Source organism: Panulirus ornatus, chromosome 65, assembly GCF_036320965.1.
Source record: "Panulirus ornatus isolate Po-2019 chromosome 65, ASM3632096v1, whole genome shotgun sequence".
NCBI classification, from domain to species: Eukaryota; Metazoa; Arthropoda; class Malacostraca; order Decapoda; family Palinuridae; genus Panulirus; species Panulirus ornatus.
Genome location: NC_092288.1, coordinates 26,629,583 through 26,653,241, shown reverse-complemented (window position 1 = coordinate 26,653,241; position 23,659 = coordinate 26,629,583). Strand labels below are relative to the sequence as shown.

The following is a 23,659-nucleotide window of genomic DNA, read 5'->3' as shown; positions in this document are numbered from 1 at the left end:
ACACATGTACATAATTCATACTTGCTGCCTTCATTCATTCTCGTCGCCACCCCGCCACTATTGAAATGACAAACCCCTCCCCTCGCATGCGCGCGAGGTAGCGCTAGGAAAGGACAACAGATGCCACATTCGTTCACACTCAGTCTCTAGCTGTCATGTATAATGCACCGAAACCGTAGCTCCCTTTCCACATCGAGGCCTCACAAAACTTTCCATGGTATACCCCAGACGCTTCACATGCCCTGGCTCAATCCATTGACAGCACGTCGACCCCGATATACCACATCGTTCCAATTCACTCTACTCCTTGCACGCCTTTCACCCTCCTGCATGTTCAGGCCCCGATCGCTCAAAATATTTTTCACTCCATCTTTCCACCTCTAATTTGGTCTCCCACTTCTCATTCCCTTCACCTCTGACACATATATCATCTTTGTCGATCTTTCCTCACTCATTCTCTCAATGTGACCAAACCATTTCTAAACACCCTCTTCTCCTCTCTCAACCACACTCATTTTATTACCACACATCTCTCTTACTCTTTCGTTACTTACTCGATCAAACCACCTCACACCACATACTGTCCTCAAACGTCTCATTTCTAACACATCCACCCTCCTCCGCACAACTCTATCTATAGCCCACGTCTCGCAACCATATAACATTGTTGAAACCACTATTCCTTCAAACATACCCATTTTTGCTTTCCGAGAATGTTCTCGCCTTCCACATATTTTTCAACGCTCCCAGAACTTTCGCCCCCTCCCACACCCTGTGACTCACTTCCGCTTCCATGGTTCCATCAGCTGCCAAATCCACTCCCAGATATCTAAAACACTTCACTTCCTCCAGTTTTTCTTGATTCAAACTTACCTACCAGTTGACTTGTCCCTCAACCCTACTGTACCTAATAACCTTGCTCTTATTCACATTTACTCTCAACTTTCTTCTTTCACACACTTTACCAAACTCAGTCACCAGCTTCTGCATTTTCTCACCCGAATCAGCCACCAGCGTTGTGTCATCAGCGAACTACAACTGACTCACTTCCCAAGCCACAACAGACTGCATACTTGCCCGTCTCCCCAAAACTCTTGCATTCACCTGCCTTACAACCCCATCCATAAACAAATTAAACAACCATGGAGACATGTACCCCTGCCGCAAACCGACATTCACTGAGAACCAACCACTTTCCTCCCTCCCTACTCGTACACATGCCTTACATCCTCGATAAAAACTTTTCACTGCTTCTAACAACTTGCCTCCAACACCGTATATTCTTAACACCTTCCACAGAGCATTTCTATCAACTCTATCATATGCCTTCTCCAGATCCATAAATGCTACATATATATCCATTTGCTTTTCGAAGTATTTCTCACATACATTCTTCAAAGCAAACACCTGTTCCACACATCCTCTACCACTTCTGAAACCACACTGCCCTTCCCCAATCTGATGCTCTGTACATGCTTTCACCCTCTCCGTCATTACCCTCCCATATAGTTTCCCAGGAATACTCAACAAACTTAAACCTCTGTAATTTGAGCACTTACCTTTATCTCCTTTGCCTTTGTACAATGGCGCTATGCATGCATTCCGCCAATCCTCAGGCACCTCACCATGAGTCATACATACATTAAATATCCTTACCAACTAGTCAACAACACAGTCACCCCCTTTTCAAATAAATTCCACTGCAATATCATCCAAACCCGCTGCCTTGCCGGCTTTCATCTTTTGCAAAGTTTTCACTACCTCTTCTCTGGTTACCAAATCATTCTCCCTAACCCTCTCACTTCGCACACCACCTCGAACAAAACACCCTATATCTGCCACTCTATCATCTAACACATTCAACAAACCTTCAAAATACTCACTCCATCTCCTTCTCTTATCACCACTACTTGTTATTACCTCTCCATTAGCCCCCTTCACCGATGTTCCCATTTGTTCTCTTGTCTTACGCACTTTATTTACCTCCTTCTAAAACATCTTTTTATTCTCCCTAAGAATTTAATGATACTCTCTCATCCCAACTCTCATTTGCCCTCTTTTTCACCTCTTGCACCTTTCTCTCGACCTCTTTTGTCTTTCTTTTATACATCTCCCCCTCATTTGCATTATTTCCTTGCAAAAATCGTCCAAATGCCTCTTCTCTTTCACTAATAATCTTACTTCTTCATCCCACCACTCACTACCTTTTCTAATCTGCCTACCTCCCACGCTTCTCATGCCACAAGCATCTGTTGCGCAAGGCATCACTGCTACCATAAATGCATCCCATTCTTCCCCCACTCCCCTAACGTCCTTTACTCTCACCTTTTTCCATTTTGCACTCAGTCTCTCCTGGTAATTCCCTTCACAAGTCTCCTTCCCATGGTCACTTACTCTCACCACTCTCTTCACCCCAACACTCTCTCTTCTTTTCTGAAAACCTCTACAAATCTTCACCTTCGCCTCCACAAGATAATGATCAGACATCCCTCCAGTTGCACCTCTCAGCACATTAACATCCAAAAGTCTCTCTTTCGCGCACCTATCAACTAACACGTAATCCAATAACGCTCTCTGGCCGTCTCTCCTACTTACATACGTATACTTATGTATATCTCGCTTTTTAAACGAGGTATTCCCAATCACCAGTCCTATTTCAGCACACAAATGTACAAGCTCTTCATTTCCATTTACAACACTGAACACCCCATGTATACCAATTATTCCCTCGACTGCTACATTACTCACCTTTGTATTCAAATCACCCATCTCTATAACCGGGTCTCGTGCATCAAAACCACTAAGACACTCACTCAGCTGCTCCCAAAACACTTGCCTCTCATGATCTTTCTTTTCATGCCCAAGTGTATAGGCACCAATATATATAGGCATCCATCTCTCTACATCCACTTTCAATTTTACCCATATCAATCTAGTGTTTACTTTCTTACGCTCCATCACATACTGCTACAACTCCTGTTTCAGGAATAGTGCTACTCCTTCCTATATACATATATACATATATATATATATATATATATATATATATATATATATATATATATATATGGTATGCTTCCCACGCATTCCCCACGTATCGTAGAAGGCGACTAAAGGGGACGGGAGCGGGGGGCTAGAAACCCTCCCCTCCTTGTATTTTAACTTTCTAAAAGGGGAAACAGAAGGAGTCAGGTGGGGAGTGCTCATCCTCCTCGAAGGCTCAGATTGGAGTGTCTAAATGTGTGCGGATATAACCAAGGTGAGAAAAAGGAGAGATAGGTTGTATGTTTGAGGAAAGGAACCTGGATGTTTTGGCTCTGAGTGAAACGAAGCTCAAGGGTAAAGGGGAAGAGTGGTTTGGGAAGGTCTTGGGAGTAAAGTCAGGGGGTAGTGAGAGGACAAGAACAAGGGAAGTAGTAGCACTACTCCTGAAACAGGAGTGGTGAGAGTATGTGAGACTGTAAGAAAGTAAACACTAGATTGATATGGGTAAAACTGAAAGTGGATAGAGAGAGATGGGCGATTATTGGTGCATATGCACCTGGGCATGAGAAGAAAGATCATGAGAGGCAAGTGTTCTAGGAGCAGCTGAGTGAGTGTGTTAGTAGTTTTGATGCACGAGACTGGGTTATAGTGGTGGGTAATTTGAATGCAAAGGTGAGTAATGTGGCAGTAGAGGGAATAATTGGTGTACATGGGGTGTTCAGTGTTGCAAATGGAAATGGTGAAGAGTTTGTAGATTTATGTGTAGAAAAAGGACTGGTGATTGGGATTACCTGGTTTAAAAAGAGAGATATACATAAGTATACGTATGAAAATAGGAGAGATGGCCAGAGAGCGTTATCAGATTACGTGTTAGTTGATAGGTGCGCGAAAGAGAGACTTTTGGATGTTAATGTGCTGAGAGGTGCAACTGGAGGGATGTCTGATCATTATTTTGTGGAGGCGAAAGTGAAGATTTGTAGAGGTTTTCAGAAAAGAAGAGAGAATGTTGGTGTGAAGAGAGTGGGGAGAGTATGTGAGCTTGGGAAGGAGACTTGTGTGAGGAAGTACCAGGAGAGACTGAGTACAGAATGGAAAAAGGCGAGAACAAAGGAGGTAAGGGGAGTGGGGGAGGAGTGGGATGTATTTAGGAAAGCAGTGATGGCTTGCGCAAAAGTTGCTTGTGGAATGAGAAGCATAGGAGGTAGACAGAATAGAAAGGGTAGCGAGTGGTGGAATGAAGAAGTAAGATTATTAGTGAAAGAGAAGAGAGAGGCATTTGGGCGATTTTTGCAGGGAAATAATACAAATGTCTTGGAGATGTATAAAAGAAAGAGGCAGGAGGTCAAGAGAAAGGTGCAAAAGGTGGAAAAAGATGGCGAATGAGAGTTGGGGTGAGAGAGTATCTTTAAATTTTAGGGAGAATAAGATGTTTTGAAAGGGGGTAAATAAAGTGCGTAAGACAAGGGAACAAATGGGAACATCAGTGAAGGGGGCTAATAGGGAGGTGATAACAAGTAGTGGTGATGTGAGAAGGAGATGGAGTGAGTATTTTGAAGATTTGTTGAATGTGTTTGATGATAGAGTGGCAGATATAGGGTGTTTTGGTCGTTGTGTTGTGCAATGTTAGAGGGTTAGGGAGAATGATTTGGTAAACAGAGAAGAGATAGTAAAAGCTGTGCGGAAGATGAGAGCTGGCAAGGCAGCAGGTTTGGATGGTATTGCAGTGGAATTTATTGAAAAAGGGGGTGACTGTATTGTTGACTGGCTGGTAAGGTTATCTATGACTCATGGTGAGGTGCCTGAGGATTGGAGGAATGCTTGAGGTTTACTATGCGTTTGTCAACTTAGAGATTTATCAATGAAAGATCTAGGTTACTTGAAGTTGGATCCAATAGAATATATATTCTCAAACTTATTATCAGTAAACTCTGGACTGCATATACGTAATGCCCTAGGGAACATAGACTGGAATGATGATAATCTAACTGTCATGTTGAGCAGAGTAATAATGGATATAAGAACAAACATTGGTGGGTTTTCTGTTTATGCTAAACTTAAACATGTTTCTATCCCTATGGATCATGTCATCTAAAAGTGGCAATATAGTATCTTTTTCAATTTCCACAGCAAATTTGAGACGTTCATGAATTGTTAACAAAAATGAGAAATGTTTGTAAATTATCATTTGTTGGCCAAACACGAAGAACATCATTAACATACCTAAATCAAATGGAATTAGAAGGTAGGATATCCTTTAGCAACTTTGTTTCAAAGGGTAGTGTGTCGTGCCTCACACCCCCACACATCCTGTTAGCCACGCTGTCCCCACACATCCTGTTAGCCACGCTGTCCCCACACATCCTGTTAGCCACGCTGTCCCCACACATCCACTTGGCCACACAACCCCTACACATGACGGCCACACTACCCCAACACTTCCTGTTGGCCACACTACCCCAACACTACCTGTTGGCCACACTACCCCAACACTACCTGTTGGCCACACTACCCCAACACTACCTGTTGGCCACACTACCCCAACACTACCTGTTGGCCACACTACCCCAACACTACCTGTTGGCCACACTACCCCAACACTTCCTGTTGGCCACACTACCCCAACACTTCCTGTTGGCCACACTACCCCAACACTTCCTGTTGGCCACACTACCCCAACACTTCCTGTTGGCCACACTACCCCAACACTTCCTGTTGGCCACACTACCCCAACACTTCCTGTTGGCCACACTACCCCAACACTTCCTGTTGGCCACACTACCCCAACACTTCCTGTTGGCCACACTACCCCAACACTTCCTGTTGGCCACACTACCCCAACACTTCCTGTTGGCCACACTACCCCAACACTTCCTGTTGGCCACACTACCCCAACACTTCTTGTTGGCCACACTACCCCAACACATGCTGTTGGCCACACTACCCCAACACATGCTGTTGGCCACACTACCCCAACACATGCTGTTGGCCACACTACCCCAACACATGCTGTTGGCCACGCTACCCCAACACATGCTGTTGGCCACGCTACCCCAACACATGCTGTTGGCCACGCTACCCCAACACATGCTGTTGGCCACACTACCCCAACACATCCTGTCGACCACACTATTCCCACAAGTCCTCTGGGCCACACTGCTCCCACACGTTTTGATGGCTACACTACCCCGACCTGTGGGCCACACTATCATCACAATTGACCTGTGGGCCACACTACCCCAACTTCCCGTAGGCCACACTACCACGACGCACACTGTAGGCCACACTGTACCCACATATCGTGTAGTCATCCTCCCCGCCCCCACGTTCTATGGGTTCACACTGTCCCCACACGTTTAGTAGGCCACACTGTCCCCACACAACTTGTGGGCCACATCTCCCCACGCTTCCTGTGGGCCACATACTCCCACATGTCCTGTGGGCCACATACCACTACATGACCAGTGGGCCACATACCTCCACAAGACCTGTGGGCCACATATCTCCACAAGACCTGTAGGCCAAATACCCTCACACATCCTGTGGGTCACATACCCCCACACGACCTGTAGGCCACATACCCCCACACGACCTGTAGGTCACATACCCCCACACGACCTGTAGGCCACATACCCCCACACGACCTGTAGGCCACATACCCCCACACGACCTGTAGGCCACATACCCCCACACGACCGATGACCCATACTACCTTGTGTCAACAACTTCCCATAACTTGTTGTTATAATCATTATTCTCATTCCAGAAATTCGGCAGCGAGGCAGGCGACTCTGGGCACAAGTGAGTACTGACATAAGAACCATAGTGCTTCTCCTTCTCCATTAACACACAAGAAAAACAAAAAATGTTAGAGGTCAAACTTTTGATGGTTTTCTGACCCCTTCCCCACAACCTGTCTCAGCGGGCCCCCTTCCCTACGTTCCGTCTCAGCGGGTCCCCTTCCCTACGACCTGTCTCAGCGGGCCCCCTTCCCCACGACCTGTCACAGAGTGGCCCCCTTCCCCACAACCTGTCACAGAGTGGCCTCCTTCCCCATGACCTGTCTTATAGTAGCCTCCATTTTCCAGGACTTGTACCCAGTGGTCGCTTTTACGCTACCTGTACCAGAGTGGTCCTCCCCACAATCTGTACCAGAGTGGTCCTCCCCACAATTTTTGCCAAAGTGGTCCCCTTTCCCCTCGACCAAACTAGTATGGTCTCCCTTTTCCAAGGCCTGTCCGAGGGTGGTCCCCCTTCCCTACGACTTGGTCCACTACGGCCACCGTCCCTCACTACCTTTCCAAAAATGGCTTCTTTCCCCAGAGTGGTCCTTCTTCAGTACGACCCGTCCCAGAGTGGTCCTCCTTCAGTACGACCCGTCCCAGAGTGGTCCTCCTTCAGTACGACCCGTCCCAGAGTGGTCCTCCTTCAGTACGACCTGTCCCAGAGTAGTTCCCCCTCCAAACGACTTGACCCAGAAGTTTGCGTCTTCACTTTCTAGAAGCAGGAATAGATAAAGGAACCCAGCGAGAATTCCCCCTCGAAGAGGGGTCCAGATTACAACCAGGATCAACTGACTGGTCCAAATTACAACCAGGATCAACTGACTGGTCCAAATTACAACCAGGATCAACTGACTGGTCCAGATTACAACCAGGGTCAACTGACTGGTCCAGATTACAACCAGGGTCAACTGACTGGTCTAGATTACAACCAGGGTCAACTGACTGGTCCAGATTACAACCAGAATCATGTAACTGCTGTGTTGAAGGAGACACAAGATGAAGGGAGAGTGATACAGTACCTGCTGTGTTAGAGACCAAGCGAGGGTTCCTGACGGAGACACACAGGACGTTGTTCAGGAGTGTTCACAGTGAAGTTGGAAGCACAGGAGGAGGAGGAGAGCTGAGGAAGGGAAGGCCTTCCCATCTAGAGTTTGATCGTACTGATTTGGTAGAGTGACTGAGGCTTGGATCTTAGTGTTAGAGAATGTGTATATTGGAAGCGTGGGGTTGGATCTTTGTAAAGCAGAATCTTAATGAAGGATACAAGGGATTAGGTGTTTATACCATAGGATCTAAAGTCACGAATGATGACAGTTAACTAAGGGTACAGATAGGGGGCTCGTGAACCTGGTGCGAATGGAAATAGCGGGAGGTTGTAGAGGTGCGTGATGAGGGAATGGTGACTGGATATACATGGTGGAAGAAGAGGCAAACAAACAAGAATTCGTAGGCGTTGGTGAATGGGTACTAATAGATTATTAAGCGAGTTGGTGAACGGGTACTAATAGATCATTAAGTGAGAGTTGTATGAAGGAGAGGTTGCGAAGGAGAGGTTGTAAGATGTGAATCTGCTGAGTAGACGGGATCATTCATTAGGAGACGTGCATTATAATTGGTCATGATGTCTTTAGGAAACGATGATTGACGTTCGCGTGAAATACTTAAAAGAATAATCTTGGAAAAGTAGACTTTGTGCAGAGGCAAGTGAAGAGAGTGAATGGAAAACCACGGCGCGAGATTAAAGGAAACTAAGGGAGTGGAAGAGTAGGTGGAGGGAAACAGTGTCTGAATGTGGGAGCGAGACATACGACATGGTGAAGGTCAAATGTGCACAGATGAGGTAAGTAGTCAATGGTAACACGAGGAAGAGGAATGACTCGTACAGCAGAAGAGAGAACTGGACGGGAAGACGTGCTGAAAACATGACAAAGATGGAGAGAAAGAACATCAATATACTTCAGAGACACACAATAAGATGTTGTGGAAGGAGGTTAACAGCAAGAAAACAAGAGGACAAAGTACAGGTGACTGAAGATAGGAAAGAGATAACAGATGAAAAAGCGAAAAGGAGATTGGGCGATTATTTTGAAGTGGATTGGAGAATGGGAGGGTGAAAAAAATTAAGGTAATGAACATTTTGTGTAAGACTGTATGTGGCAAAGTGGCTAGTACAACTGTGGAGAGCCTCAGGGAAGGTAATGCTTTTACATGACCCAAGATGACATGCATATATATATATATATATATATATATATATATATATATATATATATATATATATATATATATGTAGTAAAAGCTTTGCGGAAGATGAAAGCCGGCAAGGCAGCAGGTTTGGATGGTATTGCAGTGGAATTTATTAAAAAAGGGGGTGACTGTGTTGTTGACTGGTTGGTAAGGTTATTTAATGTATGTATGACTCATGGTGAGGTGCCTGAGGATTGGCGGAATGCGTGCATAGTGCCATTGTACAAAGGCAAAGGGGATAAGAGTGAGTACTCAAATTACAGAGGTATAAGTTTGTTGAGTATTCCTGGCAAATTGTATGGGAGGGTATTGATTGAGAGGGTGAAGGCATGTACAGAGCATCAGATTGGGAAGAGCAGTGTGGTTTCAGAAGTGGTAGAGGATGTGTGGATCAGGTGTTTGCTTTGAAGAATGTATGTGAGAAATACTTAGAAAAGCAAATGGATTTGTATGTAGCATTTATGGATCTGGAGAAGGCATATGATAGAGTTGATAGAGATGCTCTGTGGGAGGTATTAAGAATATATGGTGTGGGAGGCAAGTTGTTAGAAGCAGTGAAAAGTTTTTATCGAGGATGTAAGGTATGTGTACGTGTAGGAAGAGAGGAAAGCGATTGGTTCTCAGTGAATGTAGGTTTGCGGCAGGGGTGTGTGATGTCTCCATGGTTGTTTAATTTGTTTATGGATGGGGTTGTTAGGGAGGTGAATGCAAGAGTTTTGAAAAGAGGGGCAAGGATGAAGTCTGTTGGGGATGAGAGAGCTTGGGAAGTGAGTCAGTTGTTGTTCGCTGATGATACAGCGCTGGTGGCTGATTCATGTGAGAAACTGCAGAAGCTGGTGACTGAGTTTGGTAAAGTGTGTGAAAGAAGAAAGTTGAGTAAATGTGAATAAGAGCAAGGTTATTAGGTACAGTAGGGTTGAGGGTCAAGTCAATTGGGAGGTGAGTTTGAATGGAGAAAAACTGGAGGAAGTGAAGTGTTTTAGATATCTGGGAGTGGATCTGGCAGCGGATGGAAACATGGAAGCGGAAGTGGATCATAGGGTGGGGGAGGGGGCGAAAATTCTGGGAGCCTTGAAGAATGTGTGGAAGTCGAGAACATTATCTCGGAAAGCAAAAATGGGTATGTTTGAAGGAATAGTGGTTCCAACAATGTTGTATGGTTGCGAGGCGTGGACTATGGATAGAGTTGTACGCAGGAGGATGGATGTGCTGGAAATGAGATGTTTGAGGACAATGTGTGGTGTGAGGTGGTTTGATCGAGTAAGTAACGTAAGGGTAAGAGAGATGTGTGGAATTAAAAAGAGCGTGGTTGAGAGAGCAGAAGAGGGTGTTTTGAAATGGTTTGGTCACATGGAGAGAATGAGTGAGGAAAGATTGACCAAGAGGATATATGTGTCGTAGGTGGAGGGAACGAGGAGAAGAGGGAGACCAAATTGGAGGTGGAAAGATGGAGTGAAAAAGATTTTGTGTGATCGGGGCCTGAACATGCAGGAGGGTGAAAGGAGGGCAAGGAATAGAGTGAATTGGAGCGATGTGGTATACCGGGGTTGACGTGCTGTCAGTGGATTGAATCAAGGCATGTGAAGCGTCTGGGGGTAAACCATGGAAAGCTGTGTAGGTATGTATATTTGCGTGTGTGGACGTATGTATATACATTTGTATGGGGGTGGGTTGGGCCATTTCTTTCGTCTGTTTCCTTGCGCTACCTCGCAAACGCGGGAGACAGCGACAAAGAAAAAAAAAAAAAAAAAGAAAAAAAAAAATTTATATATATATATATATAGTGCCCTATAGTTACAATACACTGGAACCATTATAGTTACAGTACACTGGAACCATTATAGTTACAGTACACTGGAACCATTATAGTTACAGTACACTGGAAACACTGTATTGAAAAATACCAAAATGAAAATTGACGAAATACAATATCAAAAACAGAACATATATCTAACGTTCCATGTTCGTCGATATACATATATTGTACATGACGCGATTCATCCTGGCTATCATTGGTAATTAGCGGTAATGGGGAGGAGAGGACTGGGGATGGGGATAGAGACAGGGAGGAGAGGACTGGGGATGGGGAGAGAGACAGGGAGGAGAGGACGGGGGATGGGGATAGAGACAGGGAGGAGAGGACTGGGGATGGGGAGAGAGACAGGGAGGAGAGGACTGGGGATGGGGAGAGAGACAGGGAGGAGAGGACGGGGGATGGGGATAGAGACAGGGAGGAGAGGACGGGGGATGGGGAGAGAGAGAGCGAGGGGAAGATGGGGAAAGGGAAAGGACAAGAGGATAAGTGATGGGGAGAGGGACAAGGAGGAGAGGACGGGGGATGAGGAGAAGGACAGGGAGGGGAGGACAAGGGATGGGGAGAGGGGAGGACAATTAATGGGGAAAGGGACAAGGAGGGGAGGACAGGGAGAGGGACAAGGAAGGGAGGAGGGGGGAATGGGGAGAGGGACAGGTATGGGAAGAGGGGGTTGGGAAGAGGAACAGGGAGGCACATAGAGGCATGTGGATGACTGGCGTGTATGATTGGCACATAAAGGCATGTGGACGACTGGCGCGTATGATAGGCACATAGAGGCATATGGATGACTGGCGTGTATGATAGGCACATAAAGGCATGTGGACGACTGGCGCGTATGATAGGCACATAGAGGCATGTGGACGACTGGCATGTATGATAGGCACATAAAGGCATGTGGACGACTGACGCGTATGATAGGCACATAGAGGCATATGGATGCCTGGCGTGTATGATAGGCACATAAAGGCATGTGGATGACTGGCGTGTATGATAGGCACATCGAGGCATGTGGACGACTGGCATGTATGATAGGCACATAGAGGCATATGGACGACTGGCATGTATGATAGGCACAAAGAGGCAAGTGGACGACTGGCATGTATGATAGGTACAGAGACATTTGGACGACTGGTATGTATGATAGGCACATAGAGCATTTGGAAGACTGGCGCGTATGATAGGTACATAGTGGCTTGTGGACGACTGGCATGTATGATAGGTACATAGAGGCATGTGGACGACTGGCGTGTATGATAGGTACATAGAAGCATGTGGACGACTGGCGCGTATGATAGGCTCATAGAGGCATGTGGATGACAAGCGTGTATGATAGGCACAGAGGCATATGGACGACTGGTATGTATAGCAGGTCCCTACAGGCATGTGGACAACTGGCAAATATGATAGGTACATAGAGGCATTTGGACGAGTGGCATGTATGATAGGTACATAGAGGCATTTGGACGAGTGGCATGTATGATAGGTACATAGAGGCATTTGGACGAGTGGCATGTATGATAGGTACATAGAGGCATTTGGATGACTGGCGTGTATGATGGTTCACATAGAGGAATGTGGACGACTGGCATATATATAGGCACAAAGAGGCATGTGGACGACTGGCATGTATGATAGGTAAATAGAGGCATATGAACGACTGGCATGTACAATAGGCACGTAGAGGCATGTGGGCGACTGGCACGTATGATAGGCACATAGAGGCATATGAACGACTAGCATGTATGATAGGTACATAGAGGCATGTGAACGACTGGCATGTATGATAGGTACATAGAGGCATGTGAACGACTGGCACTTATGATAAGCACATAGAGGCATATGGACAACAGGTATGTATGATAGACACATAGAGGTATGCGGGCGACTGGCGTGTATGATGGGTCACATAGAGGAATGTGGACGTCTGGCACGTATGATAGGCACATAGAGGCATTTGGACGACTGGCACGTATGATAGGCACATAGAGGCATGTGGACGACTTGCGTGATGATAGGCACATAGAGGCATGTGGACGAGTGGTATGTATGATAGGCACAGAGGCATTTGGACGACTGGCATGCATGATAGGCACAGAGAGGCATATGGGCGACTGGACTTCGTGTGTGATGGGTCACATAGAGGCATGTAGGCGACTGGCACATATGATAGGCACATAGAGGCATGTGGACGACTGGCACGTATGATAGGGACATAGAGGCATGTGGACGACTTGCGTGATGATAGGCACAGAGGCATGTGGACGAGTGGTATGTATGATAGGTACATAGAGGCATGTGGACGACTGGCATGTATGATAGGCACAAAGATGCATTTGGAAGACTGGCATGTGTGATAGACACGTAGAGGCATGTGGACGACTGGCACGTATGATAAGCACATAGAGGCATGTGTACGATCGGCACGTATGATAGGCACATAGAGGCATGTGGACGACTGGCACGTATGATAGGGACATAGAGGCATGTGGACGACTTGCGTGATGATAGGCACAGAGGCATGTGGACGAGTGATATGTATGATAGGTACATAGAGGCATGTGGACGAGTGATATGTATGATAGGTACATAGAGGCATGTGGACGACTGGCATGTATGATAGGCACAAAGATGCATTTGGAAGACTGGCATGTGTGATAGACACATAGAGGCATGTGGACGACTGGCACGTATGATAAGCACATAGAGGCATGTGTACGATCGGCACGTATGATAGGCACATAGAGGCATGTGGACGACTGGCATGTATGATAGGCACATAGAGAGAGAAAATAACCTAACCATAAACTACTATATGAAATGACCCTTTTTTTCGGATATCATCATGCAGATAGCCACTACCTCATACAGATAACCACTACCTCATACAGATAACCACTACCTCATACAGATAGCCACTACCAAGTACAGATAGCCACTACCACGTACAGACAGCCACTACCACGTACAGATAGGCACTATCACGTACAGATAGGCACTATCACGTACAGATAGGCACTATCACGTACAGATAGCCACTATCACGTACCGGTAGCCACTATCGTGTACAGGTATCCGCTATCGCGAACAGGTATCCGCTATCGCGAACAGTTAGCCACTATCACGTAAAGATAGGCGCTATTATGTACAGATAGGCACTATTACGTACAGATAGTCACTATCACGTATAGATAGCCACTATCCCTTACAGATGGCCACTACCACCCCCCAATCGACTATCTATTTAGAATGGTAAGGTCGGGTGGATTTCCAATATGTTCCAAACATTTACATTTTGGAGCCCCAGGTATATTGGTTACTGTATGAAGATAAATGGTTGCCGGGAGAGGCAGGCGCGAGGGGAGAGAGACAAAGAGGAAAACTGGATGAGAGGGGAAGAAGAGGGACAGGACGGTGGGAGAGGAGGTCGGTCAGGGGAAATGATAGGGGCAAGGAGAAATAAAAAAAATATTTGAAGAGAAATGGGAAATCTGAGAAAGAACAATGTGAGAGGAAAGACAAGGTTATCTGCTGGAGGACAGTACATGGTGAGAGTATGGTGATGGAAGGATGAGGGTATGGTGAGAGTATGGTGATGGATGGATGAGAGTATGGTGATGGAAGGATGAGGGTATGGCTTGTATGATGGGGAAGGATAAAGGTATAGCCAGTCATACCCTTAATACCGCCCTATTTCTCTTCCTTCCCATTATCCTTTTCCTTTCCATAATATTCCCTCTCTCATCACCTTTCCATCAGTCTCTTATCCTTACCACCATCCCATCACTTTCCTTCCCTCATCACCTTATCAATCTCACACCCTCACCACTTCCATACTGCTTTCCCTCCCTTGCACCTCCCTATCACTCTCCCATCATCACCACATCCCCATTATTACACCTCCCTCACCAGCAACCATTACTCTCTCACTTTCAACAACTCCCCATTACTCTCACCCCTTCACCACCACTCCACTATTTTTCCCCCATCACCTCATTATCGTTCAATGGACTGTGATGTCAATGGACTGAACCAGGGCATGTGAAACGTCTGGGGCAAACCAAGGAAATGTCTGTGGGGCCTAGATGGAGATAGGGAGCTGTGGTTTCGGTGCATTACACATGATAGCTAGAGACTGAGTGTGAACAAATGTGGGATTTTTTGTCAGTTTTCCTGGCGCTACCTCGCTGAATCAGGGGTAGCGATGCTGTTTCCTGTGGGGTGGGGTAGTGCCAGGAATGGATGAAGGGAAAGCAAGTATGAATAAGTTCATGTGTATATATGTATATGTCTGTGTATGTATGTATGTGTATGTCGTTATGTATATGTATATATATGTGCATATGGGTGGATGGGTCGTTCTTCGTTTGTTTCCTGGCGCTACCTCGCTGATGCGAGAAACGGCCATCAAGTATAATGATATATATATATATATATATATATATATATATATATATATATATATATATATATATATATATATATATATATTCCTATGAGTCCACGGGGAAAATGAAACACGAAAAGTTCCCAAGTGCACTTTCGTGTAATAATCACATCATCAGGGGAGACACAAGAGAAATATAAGTCAGTTGATATGCATCGAAGAGACGAAGCTAGGACGCCATTTGGTAAACATGTGACTGTCCAAAACATGTTTTGGACAATCTTATGGAGGCGAAGGTGAAGATTTGTGGGGGTTTTCAGAAAAGAAGAGAGAATGTTGGGGTGAAAAGAGTGGTGAGTAAGTGAGCTTGGGAAGGAGACTTGTGTGAGGAAGTACCAGGAGAGACTGAGTGCAGAATGGAAAAAGGCGAGAACAAAGGAGGTAAGGGGAGTGGGGGAGGAATGGGATGTATTTAGGGAAGCAGTGATGGCTTGCGCAAAAGATGCTTGTGGCATGAGAAGCGTGGGAGGTGGGTTGATTAGAAACTGTAGTGAGTGGTGGGATGAAGAAGCAAGATTATTAGTGAAAGAGAAGAGAGAGGCATTTGGACGATTTTTGCAGGGAAAAAATGCAAATGACTGGGAGAGGTATAAAAGAAAGAGGCAGGAGGACAACAGAAAGGTGCAAGAGGTGAAAAAGAGGGCAAATGAGAGTTGGGGTGAGAGAATATCATTAAATTTCAGGGAGAATAAAAAGATGTTTTGGAAGGAGGTAAATAAAGTGCGTAAGACAAGGGAGCAAATGGGAACTTCAGTGAAGGGGGCTAATGGGGAAGTGATAAGTAGTGGTGATGCGAGAAGGAGATGGAGCGAGTATTTTGAAGGTTTGTTGAATGTGTTTGATGATAGAGTGGCAGATATAGGGTGTTTTGGTCGAGGTGGTGTGCAAAGTGAGAGGGTTAGGGAAAATGATTTGGTAAATAGAGAAGAGGTAGTAAAAGCTTTATGGAAGATGAAAGCCGGCAAGGCAGCAGGTTTGGATGGTATTGCAGTGGAATTTATTAAAAAAGGGGGTGACTGTATTGTTGCCTGGTTGGTAAGGTTATCTAATGTATGTATGACTCATGGTGAGGTGCCTGAGGATTGGCGGAATGCGTGCATAGTGCCATTGTACAAAGGCAAAGGGGATAAGAGTGAGTGCTCAAATTACAGAGGTATAAGTTTGTTGAGTATTCCTGGTAAATTATATGGGAGGGTATTGATTAAGAGGGTGAAGGCATGTACAGAGCATCAGATTGGGGAAGAGCAGTGTGGTTTCAGAAGTGGTAGAGGATGTGTGGATCAGGTGTTTGCTTTGAAGAATGCATGTGAGAAATACTTAGAAAAGCAAATGGATTTGTATGTAGCATTTATGGATCTGGAGAAGGCATATGATAGAGTTGATAGAGATGCTCTGTGGAAGGTATTAAGAATATATGGTGTGGGAGGCAAGTTGTTAGAAGCAGTGAAAAGTTTTTATCGAGGATGTAAGGCATGTGTACGTGTAGGAAGAGAGGAAAGTGATTGGTTCTCAGTGAATGTATGTTTGCGGCAGTGGTGTGTGATGTCTCCATGGTTGTTTAATTTGTTTATGGATGGGGTTGTTAGGGAGGTGAATGCAAGAGTTTTGGAAAGAGGGGCAAGTATGCAGTCTGTTGTGGATGAGAGAGCTTGGGAAGCGAGTCAGTTGTTGGCTGATGATACAGCGGTGGTGGCTGATTCACGTAAGAAACTGCAGAAGCTGGTGACTGAGTTTGGTAAAGTGTGTGAAAGAAGAAAGTTAAGAGTAAATGTGAATAAGAGCAAGGTTATTAGGTACAGTAGGGTTGAGGGTCAAGTCAATTGGGAGGTAAGTTTGAATGGAGAAAAACTGGAGGAAGTAAAGTGTTTTAGATATCTTGGAGTGGATCTGGCAGAGGATGGAACCATGGAAGCGGAAGTTAATCATAGGGTGGGGGAGGGGGCGAAAATTCTGGGAGCCTTGAGGAATGTTTGGAAGTCGAGAACATTACATCGGAAAGCAAAAATGGGTATGTTTGAAGGAATAGTGGTTCCAACAATGTTGTATGGTTGCGAGGCGTGGGCTATGGATAGAGTTGTGCGCACGAGGGTGGATGTGCTGGAAATGAGATGTTTGAGAACAATATGTGGTGTGAGGTGGTTTGATCGAGTAAGTAATGTAAGGGTAAGAGAGATGTGTGGAAATAAAAAGAGTGTGGTTGAGAGAGCAGAAGAGGGTGTTTTGAAATGGTTTGGTCACATGGAGAGAATGAGTGAGGAAAGATTGACCAAGAGGATATATGTGTCACAGGTGGAGGGAACGAGGAGAAGTGGGAGACCAAATTGGAGGTGGAAAGATGGAGTGAAAAAGATTTTGAGTGATCGGGGCCTGAACATGCAGGAGGGTGAAAGGCGTGCAAGGAATAGAGTGAATTGGAACGATGTGGTATACCGGGGTCGACGTGCTGTCAATGGATTGAACCAGGGCATGTGAAGCGTCTGGGGTAAACCATGGAAAGTTTTGTGGGGCCTGGATGTGGAAAGGGAGCTGTGGTTTCGGTGCATTATTACACGAGTGCTAGATACTAAGTGTGAACGAATCGGGCCTTTGTTGTCTTTTCCTAGCGCTACCTCGAACACATGAGGGGAGAGGGGGTTGTTATTCCATGTGTGGCGAGGTGGCGATGGGAAAAAATAAAGGCAGACAGTATGAATTATGTAAATGTGTATATATGTATATGTCTGTGTGTGTATATATATGTGTACATTGAGATGTATAGGTATGTATATTTGCGTGTGTGGACGTGTATGTATATACATGTTTATGTGGGTGGGTTGGGCCATTCTCTCGTCTGTTTCCTTGCGCTACCTCGCTAACGCGGGAGACAGCGACAAAGCAAAATAAATATATATATATATATATATATATATATATATATATATATATATATATATATATATATACACTTATTATGTATATGCAAAAGCACAGTTAGGTATCCCAGTAGCATGTAATCCATGTTATCAGGTGATGCAAGTATGTCTCTCTCACGTGTAGATCCGATACAATAAATCTTAGGTAAGGCAGGAGCGGCCGATAAGCCGATAGTGTAAGCCGTCTTGCGGGATGGGATGATAGTTGGGGCCCGATACTGATGCTCATGGCTGAGACGGCGGCCAGGGACCGATACTGAACCCCTACAGCGGTAACCTGTACCAGGATCCGATATTGGTCCTCACTGGTGAGGCGGTGGTAGGGAGGGAACACTGGTCCTCACTGGTGGGGCGGTGGTAGGGAGGGAACACTGGTCCTCACTGGTGGGGCGGTGGTAGGGAGGGAATACTGGTCCTCACTGGTGAGGCGGTGGTAGGGAGGGAACACTGGTCCTCACTGGTGGTGCGGTGGTAGGGAGGGAACACTGGTCCTCACTGGTGGTGCGGTGGTAGGGAGGGAACACTGGTCCTCACTGGTGGTGCGGTGGTAGGGAGGGAACACTGGTCCTCACTGGTGAGGCGGTGGTAGGGAGGGAACACTGGTCCTCACTGGTGGTGCGGTGGTAGGGAGGGAATACTGGTCCTCACTGGTGGGGCGGTGGTAGGGAGGGAATACTGGTCCTCACTGGTGGTGCGGTGGTAGGGAGGGAATACTGGTCCTCACTGGTGGGGCGGTGGTAGGGAGGGAACACTGGTCCTCACTGGTGGTGCGGTGGTAGGGAGGGAATACTGGTCCTCACTGGTGGGGCGGTGGTAGGGAGGGAACACTGGTCCTCACTGGTGGTGCGGTGGTAGGGAGGGAATACTGGTCCTCACTGGTGGGGCGGTGGTAGGGAGGGAACACTGGTCCTCACTGGTGGTGCGGTGGTAGGGAGGGAACACTGGTCCTCACTGGTGAGGCGGTGGTAGGGAGGGAATACTGGTCCTCACTGGTGGGGCGGTGGTAGGGAGGGAACACTGGTCCTCACTGGTGGGGCGGTGGTAGGGAGGGAACACTGGTCCTCACTGGTGGTGCGGTGGTAGGGAGGGAACACTGGTCCTCACTGGTGAGGCGGTGGTAGGGAGGGAACACTGGTCCTCACTGGTGGGGCGGTGGTAGGGAGGGAACACTGGTCCTCACTGGTGGGGCGGTGGTAGGGAGGGAACACTGGTCCTCACTGGTGAGGCGGTGGTAGGGAGGGAACACTGGTCCTCACTGGTGAGGCGGTGGTAGGGAGGGAACACTGGTCCTCACTGGTGGGGCGGTGGTAGGGAGGGAACACTGGTCCTCACTGGTGAGGCGGTGGTAGGGAGGGAATACTGGTCCTCACTGGTGGGGCGGTGGTAGGGAGGGAATACTGGTCCTCACTGGTGGGGCGGTGGTAGGGAGGGAACACTGGTCCTCACTGGTGGGGCGGTGGTAGGGAGGGAATACTGGTCCTCACTGGTGGGGCGGTGGTAGGGAGGGAATACTGGTCCTCACTGGTGGGGCGGTGGTAGGGAGGGAATACTGGTCCTCACTGGTGGGGCGGTGGTAGGGAGGGAACACTGGTCCTCACTGGTGGGGCGGTGGTAGGGAGGGAACACTGGTCCTCACTGGTGGGGCGGTGGTAGGGAGGGAACACTGGTCCTCACTGGTGGGGCGGTGGTAGGGAGGGAACACTGGTCCTCACTGGTGGGGCGGTGGTAGGGAGGGAATACTGGTCCTCACTGGTGAGGCGGTGGTAGGGAGGGAACACTGGTCCTCACTGGTGGGGCGGTGGTAGGGAGGGAATACTGGTCCTCACTGGTGGGGCGGTGGTAGGGAGGGAATACTGGTCCTCACTGGTGGGGCGGTGGTAGGGAGGGAACACTGGTCCTCACTGGTGGGGCGGTGGTAGGGAGGGAACACTGGTCCTCACTGGTGGGGCGGTGGTAGGGAGGGAACACTGGTCCTCACTGGTGGGGCGGTGGTAGGGAGGGAACACTGGTCCTCACTGGTGGGGCGGTGGTAGGGAGGGAATACTGGTCCTCACTGGTGAGGCGGTGGTAGGGAGGGAACACTGGTCCTCACTGGTGGGGCGGTGGTAGGGAGGGAATACTGGTCCTCACTGGTGGGGCGGTGGTAGGGAGGGAATACTGGTCCTCACTGGTGGGGCGGTGGTAGGGAGGGAACACTGGTCCTCACTGGTGGGGCGGTGGTAGGGAGGGAACACTGGTCCTCACTGGTGAGGCGGTGGTAGGGAGGGAACACTGGTCCTCACTGGTGGGGCGGTGGTAGGGAGGGAACACTGGTCCTCACTGGTGGGGCGGTGGTAGGGAGGGAACACTGGTCCTCACTGGTGGGGCGGTGGTAGGGAGGGAACACTGGTCATCACTGGTGGTGCGGTGGTAGGGAGGGAATACTGGTCCTCACTGGTGAGGCGGTGGTAGGGAGGGAACACTGGTCCTCACTGGTGGGGCGGTGGTAGGGAGGGAACACTGGTCCTCACTGGTGGGGCGGTGGTAGGGAGGGAACACTGGTCCTCACTGGTGGGGCGGTGGTAGGGAGGGAACACTGGTCCTCACTGGTGGGGCGGTGGTAGGGAGGGAACACTGGTCCTCACTGGTGGGGCGGTGGTAGGGAGGGAACACTGGTCCTCACTGGTGGGGCGGTGGTAGGGAGGGAACACTGGTCATCACTGGTGGGGCGGTGGTAGGGAGGGAACACTGGTCCTCACTGGTGGGGCGGTGGTAGGGAGGGAACACTGGTCCTCACTGGTGGTGCGGTGGTAGGGAGGGAACACTGGTCCTCACTGGTGGTGCGGTGGTAGGGAGGGAACACTGGTCCTCACTGGTGGGGCGGTGGTAGGGAGGGAACACTGGTCCTCACTGGTGAGGCGGTGGTAGGGAGGGAACACTGGTCATCACTGGTGGGGCGGTGGTAGGGAGGGAACACTGGTCCTCACTGGTGGGGCGGTGGTAGGGAGGGAATACTGGTAGTATGAGTAATGAGAGGATGATATGCAACAGTAAATAGCAGGACACATAAGATGATACGTTCCTTAATGCCACAGGTAACTGGAGCCTCCACACGTCAGACTAACTTAATGAAGATCTTTTCATCTACTACGACAACTGTGATAAATAAGGTTGTATGTAAACATTTTGATGATAATTCTACAGAACAATGTTGAAACGAAGTTTTGAGAACGATATATCATCTTTGAAAATGAAACCCTGACTCAGGGATAATTGGTAAGGGATTTAATAACATTAAGGTGTTGGATAGTGAGGGAGAGATAATGTTACCAGGAGAGGAGGAGGCGGGTGACCAGGAAGGGTCAGGCAAAATTGTAACAAGTCATGAACAATAAGGAGTCACACAGTGTGACGAGAAAGCTGCAGATAACAAAACAATCAAAAGTTACACATAATGTCGGAAGAAACTTGGACGCTAAAGAATAAAAATAATGAGATACAATGATGACATGGTACGTGGCTCGATAAAGATGGCTTCTTATGGTGGGAGGGAAGGTACTGAGAGAGAAAGTCCTTCACGATATGACCTAGACGTGGCATCTTAAACTGGCTGTTAGAGGAAGTCAAGAGAGAGAACAAGAACACAGGTGCCATAGGCAGGCAGGCAGGCAGGCAGGGAGGGAGGGAGGCAGGCAGGCAGGCAGGGAGGGAGGGAGGCAGGCAGGGAGGCAGGCAGGCAGGCAGGGAGGGAGGGAGGGAGGGAGGCAGGCAGGGAGGGAGGCAGGCAGGCAGGGAGGGAGGGAGGGAGGCAGGGAGGGAGGGAGGGAGGCAGGCAGGGAGGGAGGGAGGGAGGCAGGCAGGGAGGGAGGGAGGCAGGCAGGGAGGGAGGGAGGGAGGCAGGCAGGGAGGGAGGGAGGGAGGCAGGCAGGGAGGGAGGGAGGCAGGCAGGGAGGGAGGGAGGGAGGCAGGCATGGAGGGAGGGAGGGAGGCAGGCATGGAGGGAGGGAGGGAGGCAGGCAGGGAGGGAGGGAGGGAGGCAGGCAGGCAGGGAGGCAGGCAGGCAGGCAGGTAGCGAGGCATGCAGGCAGGCAGGGAGGCAGGCAGGCAGGCAGGGAGGCAGGCAGCGAGGCATGCAGGCAGGCAGGGAGGCAGGCAGGCAGGCAGGGAGGCAGGCAGCGAGGCATGCAGGCAGAACACCCTCTTATCTGAAGGTTAATATGACAAGTTTCCTGTTTACAGTATGTTTGGTAACACTGTTTACAGTATGCTTGGTAACACTGTAGATGGTAGCACTGGGCTTGGTAACACGTTTTGAGGAATCAATGTGAATGGTAACACTGCATGGTAACAGTTCACGTGGTAACATTCGCCTTGATGACTCTGTGCTTGGCAACACAGTTTTATGGTAACTGTGCCTGGTCACACTGTGCATAGTAACACTATGCATGTTAACTCCGTGTCTAGTAAAACTGTGCATGGTAACAACGTAAATAGTAACACTGTCCGGTAACAATGAGTATGGCAACACTGTACTTGGTAATATAGTTTAACACTTTGCTTGACAACAATGTGCATGGTAACGCTGTGCTTGGTAATTGTTAGGCAACAGTGTCTAGCAACAGTGTGCATGGTAATACTGGTCATGGTCCGTGTGACCAGTGGTGATAACGTGTGGTTGGTGGACCTGAAAACTCAGAAGTACAGCTGGGGTGGTGGGAGCACCTCACTCTGGGCATGACCAAGCAGGACCTGCCACTAACCACGTCCACATCTGAAACCATTGTTTTTTATTGACTAACCCAACCTGGTTTACATGCTGTCTTCTACCCTATACACGATCCATGCACGACAGACCAATATAACGTTGCTGACCTAACCTCCTGCTGGAAGTGAACACTTCATTGTGCACAGACACACACTAACGTGGACCTGAACTATGAACTCCCAGCATGAGGCAGGCCATTCCTGTTGCCCCACATGTGACACCTTCCCATTTGTCCCTTTACTGACCATTTACGGCAGGTTTGTATGTTCTATGAAGGTGCGCGTTCATATGCAATTTGTATTTACATATACTCAGTCGCTCTCTCCCGCGTTAACGAGGTAGCGCAAGGAAACAGACGAAAGAATGGCCCAACCCACCCACATACACATGCATATACAAACGCCCACACACGCACATATACAAGGATACAACAGACAAAAAACTCGTTTGATGATGATCAAGTCAGATTACCATGGGGGCCCATGAGCCATGGTTTAAGTACAACCCCTCAATAAGCACATTAATGACCCAACTAGGCCAATGGCCTGCCAAGCATACTGTGACAACTCGCTTTCCTGTGGGCTAAGGAAAGGAGGAGAATATTCTTACATTTAGAAATAATGTGGCATGCATCCCAATACACCTGCTAATAGTAACACTTGGTGTACTTCACAAGTGTAAGGAAAATTGTGTTAATTCACAAACGGTTCCACACTAGGAATACACCGT

At 48.0% G+C, this 23,659-nt stretch overlaps 1 protein-coding gene across 1 annotated transcript in view; it reads left to right on the top strand.

The window, feature by feature from the left end:
- Positions 1–23,659, top strand: part of LOC139746458 (uncharacterized) — a 128,316-nt gene that overhangs the window by 32,090 nt on the left and 72,567 nt on the right. Inside the window, exon 2 of the mRNA XM_071657715.1 lies at positions 6,749–6,783. The gene's annotated coding sequence lies outside the window, so the exon portion shown is untranslated. The remainder of the gene's footprint in view (positions 1–6,748; positions 6,784–23,659) is intronic.